This window comes from Castor canadensis, chromosome 19 (assembly GCF_047511655.1).
Source record: "Castor canadensis chromosome 19, mCasCan1.hap1v2, whole genome shotgun sequence".
NCBI lineage: Eukaryota > Metazoa > Chordata > Mammalia > Rodentia > Castoridae > Castor > Castor canadensis.
The window spans coordinates 33,983,396-34,004,939 of NC_133404.1; the positions used below are offsets into that span (position 1 = coordinate 33,983,396).

The following is a 21,544-nucleotide window of genomic DNA, read 5'->3' on the forward strand; positions in this document are numbered from 1 at the left end:
CAACACTTATCCTCACCAACACTTAAGCCTCCCAGGACCAGATGGAGCTCTTCAACTTTATCTGCATAAAATGGCTCAAGGATATTGCTTGCCCATCTAGCTACACTGGAAGGTAAGAGGTAGCCATTGACACCGAGTTGATAGTGATTGCTCTAGGAAGTTGCTGATAACATCAATATTTTCTGTCATTTTAGGTAGTGCAGAGTATTTTTTTTTTTTTGGATGGTACTGAGGTTTGAACTCAGGATTTTGTGTTTGCTAGGCAGGTGTTATACCACTTGAGTCATCCTCCCAGCCTTTTTGGTTTTTAGTTGTGCTCCTCTTATGGGCTCACATTTTTCCCCAGATCTGGCCTCGAACTGTGATCTTCCTACCTATGCCAGCCACATAGCTGGGATTCTAGGCATGTCCACCACACCTATGGAGTCTTGCTATCTTTTTTGCCCAGATTGACCTCAAATGGTGATCTTTCTGATCTCTGCCTGGGATTAAGGTGTGAGCAACTGCACCTAGTTTAGAGAGTGCAGGGTATTGGTTCTAGACCTCTGAGTCATGAGATAAGGCATGATGATAAACTGTAAATTCTTCAGAAGTTCCATTAATTTTTTTATCAAGGTTTTCTTTGTTACAACTGCATAGTTTCATCCTCATTTGTTGATATAAGGCTAAGCTTTGATAACAGAAGAATCCAAACACAAGACTCAGGCAAGATAGAAGTTGCTCCCTTTGTGGAACACTCCAGATAGATGAAAGTCTGAGGGAGTATTTGATTGCACCCCAATATGTTAAAGATGCTCTGTTTCTTTTCTTGCTGTTCAGCAATCCCCTAACATGAAGCCCCAGAGTGCGTAGTAAAACCTGGCCACCCATTTCCATGACTTCAATTTAGCCCACAAATGCAAGGAAAGTCAGGTCACAGAGGGGATGGAAATAAAGAGGTAATTGTACATGTCAACTTTTGCTTGTGTGGAGTTGGCAAGAACATTCACAAGGTCATAATAAGAAGCAAGAAGTCTGGGCGATTTAGCTTTTATGAGGTGGTTTCTTAGTAATCAAAATTCAGGAAAAGGGGATTCTATCCATAAAAAGAAGAAAGGCAGAACAGTGATAGGATGACACTCAGCAGGCTTTATAGCAATACAGCATGGTTTCGCCAATAGACTGACATTGAGCTGAGCAGCTCCCATGGACAAATTGTGGTGGGCATGATTGCTCCAAGTTAGGAACAATACATAGGCTGACATCAAGAATGTTGCTTGCTGAATGTGTGACTGTCACCATAATGGCCTGTAAGAATATCTGTGTGCAATGTGGAAAACTAGAGAAGTGGAGAGAAGGATGGATGATGGTGGATAATTCCCTACTATGGTCAGAGTCTCAAGAATTTCTAGGTCTTAATTTCTTTTTAGCATGCTATAAAATGTTTTAGAATTCCAAGCAGTGTGCTAGGATGTATAAACATTGTGAACTAGTGTCATGAACAAGGCAGGGGGTCATATTCTGTGGCTTTAATGATAAGGCAGGATAGATAAAGAAACTCCCCCAAGAAATATGGAAGGCAGGGGAAGATGGAAATCATTGCAGGCCACTAAAGAGTGGAAATGTGTGAAAAACAGGAAAGGTGAAGTGTGGAGTGCTAATAGTGTATGTGTGTCATGAGTTATCTATTTTACCCTGACTTCATGAAAGGTTTTTCCAAGGCCTTTCATGATATTTTAGTTCATCCCACAGGATGGACAAGAATTAGAGGGGCTGACATGAAGAAGGTAAGGCGATGAAAGAGTGCTAAGATGTGGACATAGTTTGAACATATCCCCCAAGGATGCATGGGTCGAACGCTTGGAAGAAGGCATAAACAATTTAACTATGACCCCTGGCTCTCTCAGCTGGTACACTGAGTGGACAAGATTTACCTGAACACTATCTGACTTTAGAACCTAACCCAGGAGCTACTATTCAGTAGTGCCTCTAAAGACTTCTGAGTAGTCACCATAAGACTTGGAATGCTGTCTTCAGCCACCAGGTGCTTAGAGGACCTCCTTTATAGTGTATCCCAAGCATGGTGCATGGTGCATGGTTGCCCACAGTATCTGCACCAGCATCTGCTTCAGGAGAGAACTCATGTTAGGAAAAGAAGAGTCATATCAGAACCCATTTAATAGTGTGTTGAGAGGGACAAAGTTTTTAAGAGAAAGAAAATAAGTGAAAATAAGTGTCTCTTTTACATTTAAAAAAATGTGTCATCAATAACCTGGCATTTTGTGGAAAGAGATTAATAAATTTTTTAAGCCTCAAGACACTGAATGCTCCTGTTGGGGTTCAGTTCCCAGAGCACCTCTTTGGAATTCCCATTTGGAGTTCTGAGCCAATCTGGAGTATTTCTTTGCTCTATTGGGTGAGACAAGGCTACCATAGCAAAGAAAACAACATAACTCAGAAACTTGAGAAAAAGAAATTTTCTTGCCCAAATGGCAAATGATGTTTTCTCCCCATGTTTCTTAAAAGTATTAGAAGGACAATTCAATTCACACAACTTGTTTGCACCAGCAAAATCAGATGGTGGGAATTTATCATTCCAGCCCTAAAGTTCTCAAAAGTTCAGATTAAGGTTTAGACGGTGATGAGAGTAAATTCTTCTGTTTGCTGATATATTGTCTACTACCATCTTAATTCTATATTTAACTTTCTTAAGAGGCAATAGCCAACAGAATGGACAATCACCACAATCAAGGGTAATGGAATGGAAAATAAGTAAAAAAAAAAAAAAAACAAGTGTATAATACAGGAAAATTGGTTTTGAAACTGTCTTCATGATATTAGCAGGGAAAAGCAAGAGAATATCCAAGGGTCTATGGAATCAATCTTTGAAATCAGATAGAAGATCAGATGAACAAGAAAAACTGCTGTGTTGGATGTGGAGGAGTTTTGACCTTACCTGTAAGTATGGAGTCACAAGCTTAAGATGCAAAGAAAAAGAAAAAGATCGACAAAAGTACAAATTAAAAGCCTTTTGTCTGATAGCACTCATATTGCATTCACATTGTATTTTCTGTTTGAAGATTTTGACCTTGTTCTTTCTCCTGCTAAAACAGCAATTCACAATGGAACTTTCTGAGATAATCCACATCAAAACAGAGCACCGGGTGTTCCTGCCCAGTCCACAGAGAGCCAGTGCTGGGTGGAGTTAGCCTGGGAGTCCAGCCTGCTGCTACCCGCAGGATCTCAGGTGATTAAGATCACTCAGATCCAGGCTGCTGGAGCAAAAGCAGAAAAATATCCTGTCTTGCATCTTGCTTTGCCTCTTTTGGGAAAGCAGACATATGGAGAAAAGTTGACACATTTCTAGTTTTACAATAAAGGAAATGAACAAAAACATACATGTATATGTCTAATACATACATGGACAATGAGTATGCATGTATGTCTGCAATTATGTGTGCATAATGTTAAATTTATTAGTCAATTTGTAACTTCAGGCAATAAAAGAAAGTGAATGACTAAATATCTATGCTTGAAGGCAATAATAAATATATATGTATATAGATGTATATAAATACAAATATATATATATATATATATACACACACACATACAGATACAGATAAAATCAATGTTTGGTGTTAAAAAAAAGATAGATTTGTTTTTCTTTACTAATCTAAAGCCATGGTAATTCAATTGAAATAGTTTTGCAATAATTACCAAGGTTGGTAAAAACGTTGGGGTGATATAGAATACCTGGTGGTGTTCCTAATTAGATGTGGCAGAAGTTTTTTTTTTTTTAATAGAAATAGTTAATTCACTTTGCCAGTTTAAAATGTGGCTGGAATCAATTTAGAGTTAATTTGAAAAAAATTAGCATTTTAGAAAAAATACACCAAGATATTAACTGTGGTTATTTCTGGAATTACAGATTATGCATGAATCTTGTATTCTCGCAACTTTTCTGTACTTTCCAAGATTTGTGCAGTGAGCTTGTGCCCTGTAAATAATAAGTAATTAAGAAATATTATTTTTAAAAGAAATCATATAATATCATATTTCCTCATATTGAGGTTAAAAAGTTGAATTTGCCAAATAAAAGATTAACAAAAACATTCACATTTATTTAGTAAACTACTTAAATTTAGAAAATACACAGAAAACTAAAGCAGGCAAAGTTTTAGAACTGGGTTTATTTAATAGTTATCTTTATGAATTATTTATTTCTTTAAACATTTTTAAATTTACCCAGAAAAATTAGGAATATACATCTTTCAAGTTTTCTGAGAAAATAATACATTTCCTTTGGTTAAAAAAAAATCACTTTTAAAAATCCTTTTCTTCTTAAAATTTTTATAGAAAAAATGTTCCTTGCCTTGTTTTTTTAATGCACAATATCTCTATTTACATTTTCAGGCATTTAGTGCACTTATTTTTGAACATATTTTCTCCAGGTTTTGTATTTACGGGGATTTTGGAAGTTTCTCATAGCCTGACATCTTATAAATCATAGAAACTAATTCTATCCTAGATCTGTGGTCCTCTACCACCAAGCTCTTTTGTTATTTTACCATCATTTAAAATCTCCTTATCTTGTAAGCACTTACAGACACTAACTATAACTTCAGGAACAGAGTAAGTTTGCTTTGCAAAGCCATCCATCATCAGAGATATGTTTTTGTTAGTGTTTTCTTTTGTAAATCATTTTATTATTGTAAGGTGTCTCAGGAATGCTGGCATGATAATAGGCTATATAAATGATTTTGTCCTATATTTGTGTTGTATATACTTTATTGTAATAGCACTCTCGGGTCAAAAGCAGCCAATATTATTCCGATTAATTCCTGTCTAGACACTCATAAATTCTCCCTTAATTTGCAGAGAGAAAACGAAGTCATATGAAGCATAACCTTTCCCTGCTGCAGAAACCGCACCTGGTTTTTCTGGGCCAGAGGAGGCCCTCCTCCCCGCGTCCTTCAAAGCAGCAAGCCTTGCTGCTACAAGGGTGAGTGGCTCCTTTTCCATGCAAGGCCCAGGTAGCCAGCCAAGGCTTGCCAGTTGGCATGCTGTTCCTCAAAAGGAAAACACAAAGCCTAATCCCCCTACACAGTTTCAGACAAACACTCATTTTATTTACTCATATTCATCTCCCAAGAAGAAAAAAAAAAGGAGGAGAAAATAGCTTGCTTAATCCCAATACTAACACAATATTGATTCACATTCATGTTCGGTATTTATTGACGTGCATAGCATACAATGGTGGCTATCATTTAGGCTACTGTGTTCAAGGAAAGGCACAATCACATTAAAGAAAGAGATGAAGCACACAGTTTATCCAGCCTAATTTTATGTAATGTAAACCTTTCAAACATTGCACATGGGAGTGGAAACGCATGTCCTAATGAAAAACTGAATGCATACCAAATGGATTTATCTTAAAGCTAATTATGGGTGCAGAGTATCTGTCCTCAAAAGTCTACCATTATTTCCTACCCTTGTAAAATGAAATTAACTTCTTTGGCTTTGCAGCATCTTTCTGTGTATCTCATTAAGTAACTGTAAATGCATTTGAGCTTGAGAAGCAGAGCTCAGGGTTTTTATTTTGTGACATCTAGTGTTCACTGTTTTGAAATTATGCAGGTGGTGTGTAATGCTCTAGGCTAATTCTATACAGAGCTGCAGTGTATATTGAACACCAGACAGAATGTATGTATGGCTAGCATATGGCCATGTGAGAAGAAAGCAGATATGAAAAACACCGCACTCTTTTCTTGGCCCCTTGGAGATTTTTATTGCCTAGTGGCAGCTGTATTTAATAAAATATTAGTAGCCACTTGAGGTTTAAAGGTGTAACACAATTCCATTTCAATATAACAATTCCATAAATTCAAATATGAAACCTTCATAGGACCATGATATGGTAATAATTAAAGAAAAGTTGGTATGTGCTTTTGCAAAACTAAAAGTAGGTCCCATTGTACCTGTACTGATCTATAAGGTGGATTTGGGGTGATTATTCACATTTTTGAAAGTTGGAAATGATCCTAAAGATTGCTATAAGAGAGAATGATGGCTAATTTTTGTTTCCTTTCTTTTTTCTTTTGTAGTGGTACTATAATTTGAACTCAAGGCTTCATGCTTACTAAGCATACATCTACCACTTGCGCCATGCCTCTAATCTCTTTTTTTTTTTTCCTGGTTATTTTGGAGATAGGGTCTGACTTTTTGCCCAAGTCTGCCTAGCCTGTGATCCTCCTAATTATGCTTCCTGCTATAACTGGGATGACAAGCAGGAGCCACCATGCTCAGCTTTTTTTCATCGAGATAGACGTCTTGTGAAACTTTTTGGTAGGTGTGGCCTGAAACTGCAATACTGCTTATTTCAGCTTCTCACATAACTTGGAATGATGGGCACATGCCATGTGCCTGGGCATTTATTGGTTGAGATGGAGTCTCAAGAACTTTTTTTCCTGGGTTGGCCTTGAACTGTGATCTTCCCAATCTCAGCCTGCCAAATAACTAAGATTATAGCTGTGAGCCACGAGGGCTTAGCTAAATGTATTTTTAATTGTTATATCATCACAGTGATCTGCCCACAGCCTGCAAATAAGTCTTCTTCCATTCCCTATTGCTTTCTTCTTGCCTCTAAAAGTGTTTTATTGATTGTTTATTTGTTTTGAGACACATCAAAATAGGAAGTGCTCAGGAAGTTGTCATAGGCTATTCACATGTTAAACTTCACTGCTATTTACAAGTTTATAAGGAAACAAAACTACAATTTAAACATCTTGCCTAATCTCTGTTCCCTCACAATCCGGGCCCCAGACAAGTAGAGGCTATAAGTAAGAAATACTTGGGGTACTGTTATGGTTTCACTACATTGTCCTCCAAGACCTATGCCTTATAGGTTTGGATGTCTTCCTATGGCAGTATTGGAAGGTGCTGGAACCTGGAGGAGGTGGAGCTAATGCAAGGAAGGTGTTACTGGTGGCATATCCTTGAAGGAGATGTTGGGATTTTGGCCCCTTTCTCTCTCTCTCTCTCTCTCTCTCTTTCTCTCTCATTCCTGGTCATGAAGTAAATGGGTTTCATCTGCCACATGCTTCTACCAGCCATGATGTACTACTTTGCCACAGGTTCAAAAGGAACAAGTCAAGTGCCAACTGACTATACACTGAAAACTTTTTCTCTTTTTAATTTTATTTACCTTAGGTGTTTTGTCACAATGATAGGAAGCTGACTAATGTAGGTCAGTTTATTGATGAGTACAACTAGAGGCAATATAGAGAGAAACAGTCCTCTCCAGAAGAAAGATTGCAACTTTATAGATATCCAGCAAAGAATCTAGAGAAGACAGCACTTGAGAAGGCTTAGAGTCTTGGGAGAGTCTCATTTATTCACAGGATTTAGAACTTTAAGTGTGGCTAGAGCACAGAGTTTGCAAGAGCCTCCCACAGGCTCACAGGCTGTATTGAGCCTCCAATGGAATTTTGATTGTCTAGGACTGTTAGGTAATCAAATAGGACTATATTTAAGATGATATTTGCTTGCTTCTGTTCTTCTGGGCTTTCTAATTTTCTTTAGTGACCTACTATAGCTTTTACCTTCTAGACCATTTAGCAAGACAGCCTAGATCATAACCCCTGATTGAAGACATAGGAAGAGGAAAGATGAAGAGACACATGTGCTAAAGTGTGGGGAGTTATGTTAGTGGACAATCAAAGTCAGACCAAAACAATGAATGTCAAGGTTTAGGGATGGTCTAAACATGGTACAATTGGGGCAGTGTTGAAAAAATGGTGTGTAGGGGAGAACAAGGAATCCAGGTCAGAAATCCTGTGAAATAGCCCTCGAGAGAGAGGGTGAGGAATAAACTAAAGGTAGCACTGGGGTACAAAGAGGGTTAGATTTCTGGATGTGTGAAAGAGGTAGATCGTGTAAAAAATCCACTGCACTGAGAAAATCTGGAGGAGAAGAGAAAGTTTGCATAACTGCAAATATCCAAGCTCAAATGCAAAAGCAAATGAGCAACCAACGGAGATGGAGAAGGTGATCGTTTGCAGGTCATATGGGAAAAGAACACTCAGTGAGAAGTGGAAAGGCACCAGGATGGTGCTCCCAGGTCACCAGTGTCTAAACATTGAGTCAAGAAGGAAAGAAAAAAGAAACAGAGACTGAGACTTAATAATCCAAAAAGAGGTGAAGTATCAAGAATAAGGATCAAAGGTGATACCTAAACAGTCATCAGTAGCTTGGATGACTCCAGAGTGGTGGATTTCCAGAGGAACGGGTACTGTGATAAATTGCTTTTTCCTTTCTTTCTATGAGAATTTTTGTGTATAACTTCCTTTCATATTTAGTCCATCTTAAGCATAGTGAGAACTGTCCCTTTCTGACCATTCTAACCCAAAGCAGCCTTTTTGTTTTCAGAAGCATTTCATTTCTATTGTGTGTTGACTCGGTTATAATGTTCTAAGTGACCCCATGGCTGATTTTTTTTCCTGAGAACACTATGATAAGGTTGGAGCTCAGGAAACAAGACTTGAGAAGTACAGAATTTCAATCAAGATGAACTTTAAAATGTAGAATCTGAGCTAAATTCAAATTTCTAATCCTAAGAAAGAACAATCACATAGCCCAATCAGGTCAGACTATGTTTGGGGCAAACTTCTGAAGCAGGTCAGAAGCAGATGCTACTGTTGCTATGGTAACTTCTGAGCTTGGTGTGTGTGTGTGTGTGTGTGTGTGTGTGTGTGTGTGTGTGCATGTGTATGTTTTATCCTATTCCTGCAGTTCCAAAGTAAGATAAAGGTTGCTAAAAAAATTCAGTGGTCCTTCTACTAGCTAGAAGAAAAATGCATATCGAGTATTACTTTGAGGCCAGTGATTTTTTATACATATTAAGACATGATGGAATTATTTAATTATCTTGGCTAGCAAGTTTACAGACAAGCCGTCCCCCTATCATATTGCATATCTGCAAATAGGATTATTTACATCCAATCTAAGGAGTGCTGACTGGTGTCATTGGAAGCTAAAGCTGTATCAGCATTTAAATTCCCACGTTTCTGGGTGAAAACAGAACTGAATGATTCAATTAAACTCGTTATGTTATATATTATCCAGAAGTTCACAATATAAAATGATTCTCACAGTCTGAACCCCTGCCTTTACGATTGCAATTTGGTAGTAAGACAATTTCCAAGGACTATTTTACTTGAACTGCAATGAAAACGTCAGACCATAACACACTTTTTGATGTGAGTTTTATGAACGGCACTCCAAAATCAACCATTATTTCAAGCACATGCAATAAATAACCTTCATTATTCATCAGAGTGTAAATATGCATTTGTGTTTGCAAATATGGTAGTTTCCTGAGCAAAGCAGCCAGCAATCAACAGCTCCTTCAGGCATTTAAGGAGGTAACGAATGGACGTCAGCCACTCTAATTGGTAACGACCATCTCCAGAGTTGCTGAGAGACACAGCTCATTTTGCAGCCTAGCTTTTGTGAATTGCTTTCTGCTCTGTGTCAGTGACTTGGAGAGTGTCATACTGTAGATACTCAGCTAATATGCATTGAATGAGTCTTATGACGATATATTTCCAGTGACTTTAAAGGAATTTTCTTTCTATTTCTTTTGAAATTATCAACCCCCAAAACTATTTTAACAGAATTAATCTATTATATAGACTTACTATATTTCAGTCCTGAAATTGCAATGCTAGGGATTTTTAAAATTTTTTTGGCAGTAGTGGGGTTTGAACTCAAGGCTTAGGATTTGCTAGACAGGAACTCTATCACTTGACACACACCCCCAGTCCTTTTTGGTTTTAGTTATTTTTCAGGTTAGTGTCTCACTTTTGTTGACCTGGCTGGCTTGAACCATGAGTCTCCTAACTGAGCCTTCTCATTAACTGGGATGACAGTTGTGCATCCCTGTGCCCAGATTTTCATTGAGATGGTGGTCTAATTTTTTCCCTAGGCTGGCCTCAAGCTGAGAACCTACTGATGACTGTCTCCCAAGAACCTGGGCTTTACAAGCGTAAACCTCCACATCCAATGAGAATTTTTCTTTGAAGACACTTGTCTGCTTCCTAACTTCCTTTTTGGTTGTTTTCTTAAGACAGAGAGAGGCAAAAATATTTGATATTCTAAAAATATATGATGGTAAACATAATATATAAACCACACTTCTGATAAATTAAAGATGTTCAATGAAAACCATTCTGTCATTTGTTCTTTCCCATGATCCCCTGCAGTTGGTATTCTAATTTCCTTCAACTTCAGACCTTTCAGATGGGTGCCTTTTCCAATTTAATATTTCTTGCTGCTGCCTGCTGGGATGATAGAGACATCTCCACCTACTGTATATGATTCTGTAGCTTTATCTTCTTCATTAGAATTTTTTTTGGTCCATTTGTTTGTCAATGTTTTTAAAAACGAAATTTGCTGTGTCTACCATGTGTCAGTGGCATATACATTGTACTATATGTGCTAGGTACTTCAGGAACAAATATAAATAATTCTGTATTGGACTGGATGTTTGTGTCTCCTTAAATATTGAAGCCTTAACCTCTGATGTGATGGTATTTGGAGGTGAGACATCATTGGCAGTGGCCTCCTTCCTTTTCTGTTGGTATAACAGAACACCTAAGACAGAGTAATTTATAAAGAACGAGATTTATTTCTTACCATCTGGGAATGGGAAGTCTAAGACATGGTGCCAGCATCTGGAGAGGGTTTTCTTGTTGCCTCATAGCATGGCAGAGGTCATGGAATCATGAGAAACTGTCCTGATGAGAAAGAGGAAGACATCAGATCAAACTCATTCGTTTATCAGAGGTCCACCTGCATTGTAACTAATGCACTCTCTTGGTTATGGCCTCAATTTATTCATGAGGATACTGTCCTCATGACTTAATCACCTCTTAGAGATCCAACTCTTAATACCATTTAACATAGCAGTTTTAAATGTTTCAAGGTGAGTTTTGGAGGGGAATTCAAACCACAGCAGGAGTCAGTTAAGGTTAGATGAGGTCATGGGACGGCATGTTGATGGGGTGAGTATTCTTGTAAGAAAATATACCAAGAATCTCTCTGATTCTCTACCATGTGAAGACACAAAGAAAAGGCAGTCCTCCATAAGTCAGGAAGAGGGTCCTCATTGGGTCTTAGACTCCCAGCTTCAAGGGCTATGAGAAAATGGTGTGCTGTTTAAGCCACTCAGGCTTAAACTTATGATACTTACTAAGTAAGAAATTTGGTTGATTGCATTGAAACAGAAGGTATAGTGTTTGTGTGAAGGTTTGTATCCTGGAATGGCCTATCATATTTCAGGAACAGTAGAATATCAGAGGAATGAAGAATGGGTGTGGTTAAGACAGTTGTGAAGCTGGAAAGATAGGTTAAAGGCAAACCATGAAAGATCATGAATTCTTTGTTAACAAGTTTAGGCTTCTTCATCTCAGAACAGAGACGAAATCCAAGTCACGGAGGATTCTCTTAACAAGTAAGGGACAAGGTCAAATTTTTAAGGATGATATACAATGACCAAAAGCAACACCCATGCAGAGAGTCTAGTAAAGAAGCTGTGAAACTGGTGTATGGGAAAGAAAATGAAGACAGGAACCATATTGAGGTCCTGAAAAGGAGCTGATAGACTAGTGCCAGGATCTCCAAAAACTGGCCCTTCATACAAGTCAAGGCAACAGCTGCCTACCTTCGCTGGCAAATCAGCAGGTTCCTATTCCCTTTTATTAACTTTTATTAACTTTGTGGGACACTAGTGTATGTCAGATGGTAATATATATATAATATATTAATATATTATATTACATAATATACATTATATTATATTAATATAATGTATATTATATTATATGTAATATAATATATATTATATGTATATAATATATATTTTTTATGTTAACCAAACAAAGAAAAGATTTGCGATGAAATTACTTGGGAAAAATTTCTGGATCCAACAGGCTTATTTACTGCCAACCGTTCAATCCTCTGGTTCCTAATGTGCATTGTGGGTTTCTAAAACAGGAAGAGTAGATTTTGCTTCTCAAGCATACTGTGTCATGGAAAGTTTTTCACAGAGTTTCTCACATGACTAGGGTTTTCAGAGAAATTATTACACAGAGGTCTTTATCATGAGCAAAGTACTATCATTTACATGACTCCATTTGGTCGCCTCAAGAGTTTTGTGCTATGGGTAAGGACAGTTGAGAAGAAAGAAGCAAAGATTTAAAAAGTCAGGGCCATCTTTACACTCAAAATGTTCTTAAGAGAAGGAAATGGGACTTGTAGCCCAATAGGGATAGGGCTTAGGGCTCTTCCTGGTATACACAAAAGTTATCAGTACCACAGCTAAAAAGGAAACAGCTGAAGGGCCCACTGAGGAAATAGGTTAGCAGATCTCAAGATAGTGTGTTTAAGGAGATGAAGAAATAAAGAGAGGGAGTCACATTTATATAGTATCTTAGAAGTTAGTCATAAGGTAGGGGATACAAGGGACCATTGGTATCTAACAGGTAATTCAACAGGAGAATGAAAACACATTCAGTACAAATTATACCTATTTTTCAACATTCTCTGAAGCCACTACCACATATGGTGAAACTGGTGGTCTAAGAGATTTTATGGTTTTTATTCATTCATTTATATTCTCAATAAATACTACTGACTATGTAGGAATCGATCCTAGTACCCCTATCCAGCTGAGTCCTCTACCTGGGTTTAATGGCACTCGCCATAGGATTTTTTTTTTAATTTTAATTTTTTTATTATTCATATCTGCATACAACGCTTGGGTCATTTCTACCCCCTACCCCCACCCCCTCCCTTACCAACCACCCTGCCCCCTCCATCTGCCCCCCACCCCCTCGCTACCTGGCAGAAACTATTTTGCCCTTATCTCTAATTTTGTTGAAGAGAGAGTATAAGCAATAATAGGAAGGAACAAGGGGTTTTGCTAGTTGAGATAAGGATAGCTATACAGGGAGTTGACTCACATTAATTTTCTGTGCGTGTGTGTTACGTTCTAGGTTAATTCTTTTTGATCTAACCTTTTCTCTAGTTCCTGGTCCCCTTCTCCTATTGGCCTCAGTTGCTTTTAAGGTATCTTCTTTAGTTTCTCTGTGTTAAGGGCAACAAATGCTAGCTAATTTTTTAGGTGTCTTACCTATCCTCACCCCTCCCTTGTGTGCTCTCGCTTTTATCATGTGCTCAAAGTCCAATCCCCTTGTTGTGTTTGCCCTTGATCTAATGTCCGCATATGAGGGAAAACATATGATTTTTGGTCTTTTGGGCCAGGCTAACCTCACTCAGAATGATGTTCTCCAATTCCATCCATTTACCAGCGAATGATAACATTTCGTTCTTCTTCATGGCTGCATAAAATTCCATTGTGTATAGATACCACATTTTGTTGATCCATTGGTCAGTAGTGGGGCATCTTGGCTGTTTCCATAACTTGGCTATTGTGAATAGTGCTGCAATAAACATGGGTGTGCAGGTGCCTCTGGAGTAACCTGTGTCAGAGTCTTTTGGGTATATCCCCAAAAGTGGTATTGCTGGATCAAATGGTAGATCAATGTTTAGATTTTTAAGTAGCCTCCAAATTTTTTTCCAGAGTGGTTGTACTAGTTTATATTCCCAACAACAATGTAAGAGCGTTCCTTTTTCCACCTGTTGGTGGTGGTGTTGCTAATGATGGCTATTCTAATGGGGGTGAGGTGAAATCTTAGTGTGGTTTTAATTTGTATTTCCTTTATTGCTAGAGATGGTGAGCATTTTTTCATGTGTTTTTTGGCCATTTGAATTTCTTCTTTTGAGAAAGTTCTGTTTAGTTCACTTGCCCATTTCTTTATTGGTTCATTAGTTTTGGGAGAATTTAGTTTTTTAAGTTCCCTATATATTCTGGTTGTCAGTCCTTTGTCTGATGTGTAGTTGGCAAATATTTTCTCCCACTCTGTGGGTGGTCTCTTCAGTTTAGAGACCATTTCTTTTGATGAGCAGAAGCTTTTTAGTTTTATGAAGTCCCATTTATCTACTCTATCTCTTAGTTGTTGTGCTGCTGGGGTTCCACTGAGAAAGTTCTTACCTATACCTACTAACTCCAGAGTATTTCTTACTCTTTCCTGTATCAACTTTAGAGTTGGTGGTCTGATATTAAGATCCTTGATCCATTCTGAGTTAATATTGGTATAGGGTGATATACATGGATCTAGTTTCAGTTTTTTGTGGACTGCTAACCAGTTTTCCCAGCAGTTTTTGTTGAAGAGGCTGTCTTTTCTCCATCATATATTTTTAGCACCTTTGTCAAAGACAAGTTGGTTATAGTTGTGTGGCTTCATATCTGGGTCCTCTGTTCTGTTCCACTGGTCTTCATGTCTGTTTTTGTGCCAGTACCATGCTGTTTTTATTGTTATTGCTTTGTAATATAGTTTGAAGTCAGGTATTGTGATACCTCCAGCCATAGGATCTTACCTGTTCTAAATGATTCCATCCAAATTGGTTATTCTGTAACTACGCAAAGTAGAAAAAAAACTAACTGGGTATAACATAGACTATGCTCATAAGTGCTTACAAGAATACCATTAACCAGTCATTCAACCTACTATGTGCCAGATGTAGTCTAAGCACTAGGGAAAGTAGTGTATAAAATTGGTATGGTCTTTCTCTCGCAGGGAATTACATTCTACCAGGAAAGGAAGGCAAATGTGAAATGAATCAGTTTAACTTATCAGCTAAATACTTTAAAATGAAAGCATGTTCCAAAGAACAATTGCTATTGGAAAACATAAAAAGAGACTTCAAAATTGTCAGGAAGAGGATGGATCAGAAAAGTCTTCATAGAGTTTTAGAAGCTGACTGCAGCTGAAAATATCCATGAAATGAGATAAGTGAACTGTATCAGTGTTTTCCAAAGGTCTTCCTAGAATGCAATTAAATATATTTGGAAATCACTGGATTACATAAAGTTTAGTTGGTTTTTGTATCAACAGTCTTTTGGATGCTTCTATTCATCGTGAATACCAATAGGCAGATCAGTAGCTCCCAAACTTTATGGGAAACACTTTTCTGCAAAATATTTATAGCACCCAGTATTCCAAAGAAAACAACTTGGAAAATACTTGAGTAGATGGCAAAGGTTCAGCCTTTTTTTCAAATTCACTTAACTACGTTGTAGAAAAAAATAATCCAGCAATAATATGGAGGAAAGAATGTATGGGTAGACACTTAGAGCTAGAGATTAGAGTAGTAATCTAGGGGGAAAGTCATGATAGTCTAAACACAGGCAGAAAAGAGAGATAAATGTGAAATATAAAGCATAGGGATAATTACAACAGTAACCGAGTATGTAAGGAATCCCAAAATGTTATTTAATAATTTGTATTTAGATAAATGTGATTTTATCAATTACCATGGAGGGTCAAAATGTACCATTTATACAGGGAATCTTCTGTGTCTGAAAAGATTCTCAATAAACGAGATTGACATAAGTAAGAAGGCGACGGAGTGAATCACTCATTTTTTAAAGAAATCAGATGAGAATGTCAGAGAGCTCTGTGTCTCTGCTGTGGGCCCCTGGGTGTTCCTTACCTACTACAGTGTAGCTCCTAGTTTTACCTACTTCTTGCCCCTTGAACCCATCCTCCCTTTTCTAATATTTGTAGCTTTTATTACACTGCATGTCTGGGAGTGTGAATTTTTTTCTCTCTTGAGATCCTTTAAGTTTCCCTACTTAAAAGATCCTTCTCACATCTCTTTGTGAAAAACACTTCACTACCTTTTTGAGTCCTATCTCAATTTTCACTTTTTCAATGATTCTTCCTATCAAAATTTCAGCTAGCCACAATATCATCCCAGGTTGACTGTCTAAGAGCACATATTCTGCAGAAAAACATTTCTGCACCTATATTCAACCGATTATTGTTTCTTTTGTATGAATTTGTATTGTTCTCTCATTACTTCATAGATTTTTAGTCACTCTTCAAGGACTCTGTATTTGTGCAAGTAGCACAATTACTAGGGATTTAAGTAGACATGTAATTGAATTCAGATTTATGAATATTTCTTCAGCAATCGTTAAGAACTTAGCACATTTATTTTAGATGCTGGACCAACAAGGTTAGAATATGAGAAAGACAAAGACAAAACAATAACAGAATGTAAACTTTACTATCATGGAGCTTAAGTTCTTGTAGAAGTTACAAGAAATGACTTCCAGTAAATGAACCAAACAAGAGCCAAGCCATGTTAATTGCTATGGAAGAAGAATTTGAAAGAAGTTTTACAATGGACTAGGGAAGGAAATCATCATATTCAATTAGGAAGACGACAGTGACTCTGACTTCACAAGCTCTATGCTTGAATCTTGTCTGAGACCAAATCACCCACTAGTCTGTCACAAACCAAATAAGAACTCAGTCCATCTGAAAATATAAAGTGTGTCTCCATATTCTATTTATTAAGATTGAATCAAAAGTTTTCACCTCACATTAAAGAAACATTAATAACCATCTCAATTCCATTTTAAATCCTACTTTAATTTTTTATTTGTTTGTTCAACCTGTTTTTCTAGATATTTCTTCTGTAGCTTTACTTTCCATATCTCCCTCAATTATTTAAAATCTATCAAGTAGGTCCTGATGTGGTGGCATATGTTTGTAATCCCAACTAGTCGGGAGCCAGAGGTGGGGGGGATAGCAGTTTAAGTCTGACCAGGGCAAATACTTGAGACCCACAAAATCCCCTTTGAGTCCACCCAAGTATTCTCCAGTCTTTCAAATTCTTTTTCTATAATTTTTATTTGCTTTTTGTTTTAATTCCTTTTTATGTGCTCTTTCTCTCTCTTTATAAATGTCTGTTATTTGGGATTTTTATTTCTGATGCCCTCTTTTGTAAATTCTAACTCTTCTTATTTTTCTTCTGGTTTCTAAATGAGAATTGCAACATAGGATCTATGGTTTTGTGATGCAATGTTTCACTATCATTGTTCTAATGGCATTTGGCATTTTCATATTGTACTTTTTGTCCCATTAAAGTGTTTCTTTTGAGCAGGGTGTGGTAACACATGCCTGGACTCACTAAGAGCGGTAAAACGGCTTCTTGGGAACACCAAAAACCTTTCTAATAAACCTAGGATGTGTGCCAAGTACACAACGTGGATGTGGTCATCCCCCTAGTGTTGTCTATCATAGCACCAGGAAGGAACCACACATCACAATAGACTGACAGCTATGGAACTGGCCAATTTTTCTTATATGTACTTCAGAATGGCTTCTAAACCCTCTCAGCCCATCAATAGTGCTGAGCTGAAATCTTGTCTTTAAACAAGCTGCTGACTGTCCTCTGGGCCTCTCTCGTACAAATAGAAGTGTTAGGGGGACTCCACTAGGGCTTCCCTACTTCCTCGTGATGAGGCCATGCTATTCTATCAGGGAGGACAGTCACAAGCTGACTCAAAGTTCTTCATCAATTTCATTTTGACTGCTCAGATTTTGCCATTTTGTCACAGGCATAGCAGGAAATCCTGTGTATACTCAAAGAAACTTTTCAGAATATTTAATGTGTGTGTGTGTGTGTGTATGTTATACACAGCAGGAATTCCTCAGATTTTCTGAGGTGTCCCTATAGATTATTCAGGCTTTCCCTTAGTTGGAAAACTTTGAAAACTTTACTGGTACCTTCGATGAGTATGGGGAAAATTAGATGCCCAACGACCGGTGGCAATTTTAACTAGACATATACATATTACTTTTAGTTACATTCTTTGAGGCTGAAGGCTGTTCTTTATCTTTACTCCAAAGAAAATAAAGCTGTTCTTTCTATTATATGCTAATTCTACCAGTAATGGAAGACAAATTTCATGAATATTCACTTTGACCCAGAACTTGGCACATCTGAATAGAACAGGCTTATTCCCTGCACAGACTGGAATTTTTTCCCATTAACTTCTTGCTCTGATGTTCCTACTTGTTTCTTAGGATGTAACACACAAACAAATACAGTGTTCTCTGTTCCTAACTAGGCCTTACTTAGGACAACAACTTTACTTAAGATGATGACTTAAATATAATCCTTCCTTCTATTATCAACAGCATCGCTGTATTAGTTTACTGGGAGTCCCATACCATTGCTAACACATAACACACATTTTTTTCAAAATCAAAGCCAATAATCACTTCTGAAGAGTATTTGATTAAACCATGGGTTTTAAAACCCATAATTTGAGGTCTTTTACTTCTTTGGATGAAAGTGCAAGACCTTAACATTGACTCCGCTTACTATATTTTGACCCATCGTTTTCACATCCTATCATTCACTGTGATCAAGATCCTTTCTTGTTTTATGTAAGAAAAAAATTCCATCCATATGTTTTTATTTCATTTTTCTGCTCCTAGATAGATACGTGGACCAAGATAGGATATAACACAGGGTAATCATTATCTCCTTCTAGAAAGGGCTCACCTCAGTGACATACAATTACTCATTGTCCACCTATGAGACAGATGGTAAATTAAGCCTAGGAGCTAAGTCTACCATGATCTCAGAAGAAGATGTTTTGACTACAGGTGTACCAAAAACACCTGTGTTGACTCTAAGGGACTTTTCAGAAGTCTGAAAATGTTCACATATATACATATCTATATATATATTTGTATGTGTACATATGTGTATAAGATGTATGTTCATATGTATGTATATTTAAAAGATTTATGAGTTTTCAAATATCTTAAAAGGAAAATGTGCTTTTAAAAAAGAAAGTAAGAAGTAGTGCATAGTACCTTGTGTTATAGTTGTAGAGTTCTAGGATGTTGTCTGTGATCAGTGTCCAAAATATCTCTGGGATTGGTTACAAAGCAATCTAATTCAAAAGTTTATCTGGAAAAATTAAGCTGTCCAAGAAATCTTGGTAGTCTTCTACCTTTTCCTGGATTTCAGGGAGCAGTTTTGATTTGTGATCTCTTAAGCCCATAACAATTTGCTATTTCTAATTTATTGCTTCATTTGTGACTGTTGCTACGGCAAGGTAAATTTATTCTGATTTGCACAACCTAAGTCCTTCCTCTGACAGTGACTAATTATTACCTGAGTTAAAATAATGAAAGTGTCGGAAAGTGTCCGAATGCAATTTGTTAGGAAAACATGTGGCATGCTGTGTTACCCCAGTCCAGAAAAGCCTAAGTGATCAGAAACCATGGAGAATTAAGATTTTTTTTTCTCCTCAAAGGTTATAAATCAATGTAGAAATTGTAGAAACTTCCATTGCAAAGTACTGAATTTGGTGAAATCAGGGAGTGCTTGTGAGCTCTCACATGTCTTATATTTTAATAAAAAGTAACACTTTAAGGGAATCCATCATAAGATTATATGATAAATACATCAAAAGGGAAAAAAATAACCAGCATTTGTTGAATGCATGCTATGTTCTTGGCTTCATGGCATATTGCATGCTTCATCTCCTTTCACATGTCCACATGGACCCATTTACTCTTTCTCCTTTTATTCCCCAATATGGAGACTTAGAGTTTGTGCATTTTTTTTCCTAAGGACATAAATTGTACAGCTGTATTTCAAACACCAATTTCTCTGATTACAGAGCTTTTCTCATTCCTCACACTAAGATCCCACTTAGAATTGATTTCATTAAATACATACTACAATTTAAGGTATAAAATTAATTCAGTGTCATTTCCATTCAAGGGGTTACCTATATGAAACCACGTTCATGTTTAATATAATTAATTATTAAAACCAAGAGTGAGAAATACATAGTGAAATGTTTAATTGAATTTGGTGGAAAAACAAAATGGCTTAAGAATTTCTTCACTTGACTCTTAGTCAACAGCAATGTCTGGAGCAAGGCTGGATGCTTTCTGACATCCAATTGCAGGGGAATTTAGTTAGTCTCTAAATATATATATTAGATTTCAGACCTATTTTCTTTAAAGATTTATGACCCCAATATGTTAGAGATGTGAGGAGTTCTCCAGGTAAAATATGTTTAATCATAATAATAATGATGGTAATGAAAAAAATAAGTTCTAGAAGGAATTTCATTTAAGTTAATGGTATAATTTTTATATGCACAGTAAATTTACAAAATGTAGTAACTAAATGTTGGCAATTTAAAACTATATTCTACTAAAGATATGTTTGTATTGGAAGCTCTGCCTTTTCACATTAAATGTCTGCTAAGTTACATATTTCATAGGTTAAGATGCCTCCTGCTTGCGAGTGTCATGAAGAAACCCATGTTGTCAATGTTAGGCATTGCTTCAATTATTTCACATATTCTGTATTAAATATCATTAACCAAATATTTTAAAAAATCTATTGCAGATACTGTGTATTTTGAATGGAAAAATGATTTATTAATATGATTATCTTGTTAAATAAGAAAAATTAAAAAAAAATTTCTGAGGCATTCATCCACACAGTACTGATACATGTTCTAGGTAAGATCAAGCTAAACCTACACTTACACAACCTACAGGCATCTGTCCAGGTCTCATGACCTTTAAACTTTTGAAAGGGTTCCTCCTGGAAACATGACTAATGAAAATATTCTCTTGGTAAAGCTGATTTTCAAAGATGGATGAATGGGTAAACAAAATGTGCAATGTACAAGTCAGTGAATATTATTCAGCCCTAATAAAAAAAAGAATTCTGACACATGATACAACATGGCATAATCTTGACGATGTTATGTATGCTGAGTAGATAAACCAGACCCAAAAGAACAAGTGCTTTCTGATTCCAGTGATCTGAGAGATCTAGAGCAGTCATGTTCACAGAGACAGAGGGAAAGGAGTGTTTTGTACTCAGCACTCAGTGAGGAGGAATATGGAGTTGTTTACTGGGCATAGAGTTTCATGTAGGGAAGATGAACCACTTCTGGAGATGGATAGGGGTGATAATTGCACAACAGTCTAACTATAGTAATGCCATATAACTGTATACTTAAGAAGAGTGAAAATGATCTAGGTACCAGTGGCTCACTCCTGTAATCCAACCACTTGGGAGGCTGAGATCAGAAGAACACCAGTTCGAGGACAGCCTAGTCCAAAAAGTTTGCAAAACACCAACTCAACAGAAAAGAGTTGGACATTATGGTACATATCTGTCATCCCGGTGACAGTGGGAAGCTAAAACAGGAAGAGCACAGTCCAAGCTGTCCTGAGTAGAAAGTGTGACCCTATCTCCAAAGTAATATGAGCAAGAAAGGCTGGAGGTATGGTTCAAGTGGTAGAGCATTTGTTTCATAAGCTCAAAGCCCTGAATTCAAACCCCAGTACCACCATCAAAAAAGGGGGAGGGGTTTAAAAATGCTAACTTTTGTTATTTTATTCCCAAAAAGGTACATTTTATTAAAAAAACTAGCTGATTTTCAGCATATGAAATATATGCTTTGGTAAAGCCCTTATTTAAATATGTTTGCTGGTAGAAATGAGTTAGGATATAAGGAAAAAGCAAAAAATGTCTTAAAAGCTAGGCAAAGTATTTTTTAAAAAAACACTAATTTTGAGTAGGTAACATATGC

General features: G+C 36.9%; 1 long non-coding RNA gene across 2 annotated transcripts in view; it reads right to left on the reverse strand.

The window, feature by feature from the left end:
• Window positions 1-21,544, reverse strand: part of LOC141419197 (uncharacterized) — a 100,536-nt gene that overhangs the window by 70,945 nt on the left and 8,047 nt on the right. For both annotated transcript variants that reach the window (XR_012443853.1, XR_012443854.1), the window contains exon 3: window positions 10,678-10,778. This is a non-coding gene — a long non-coding RNA (uncharacterized lncRNA). The remainder of the gene's footprint in view (window positions 1-10,677; window positions 10,779-21,544) is intronic.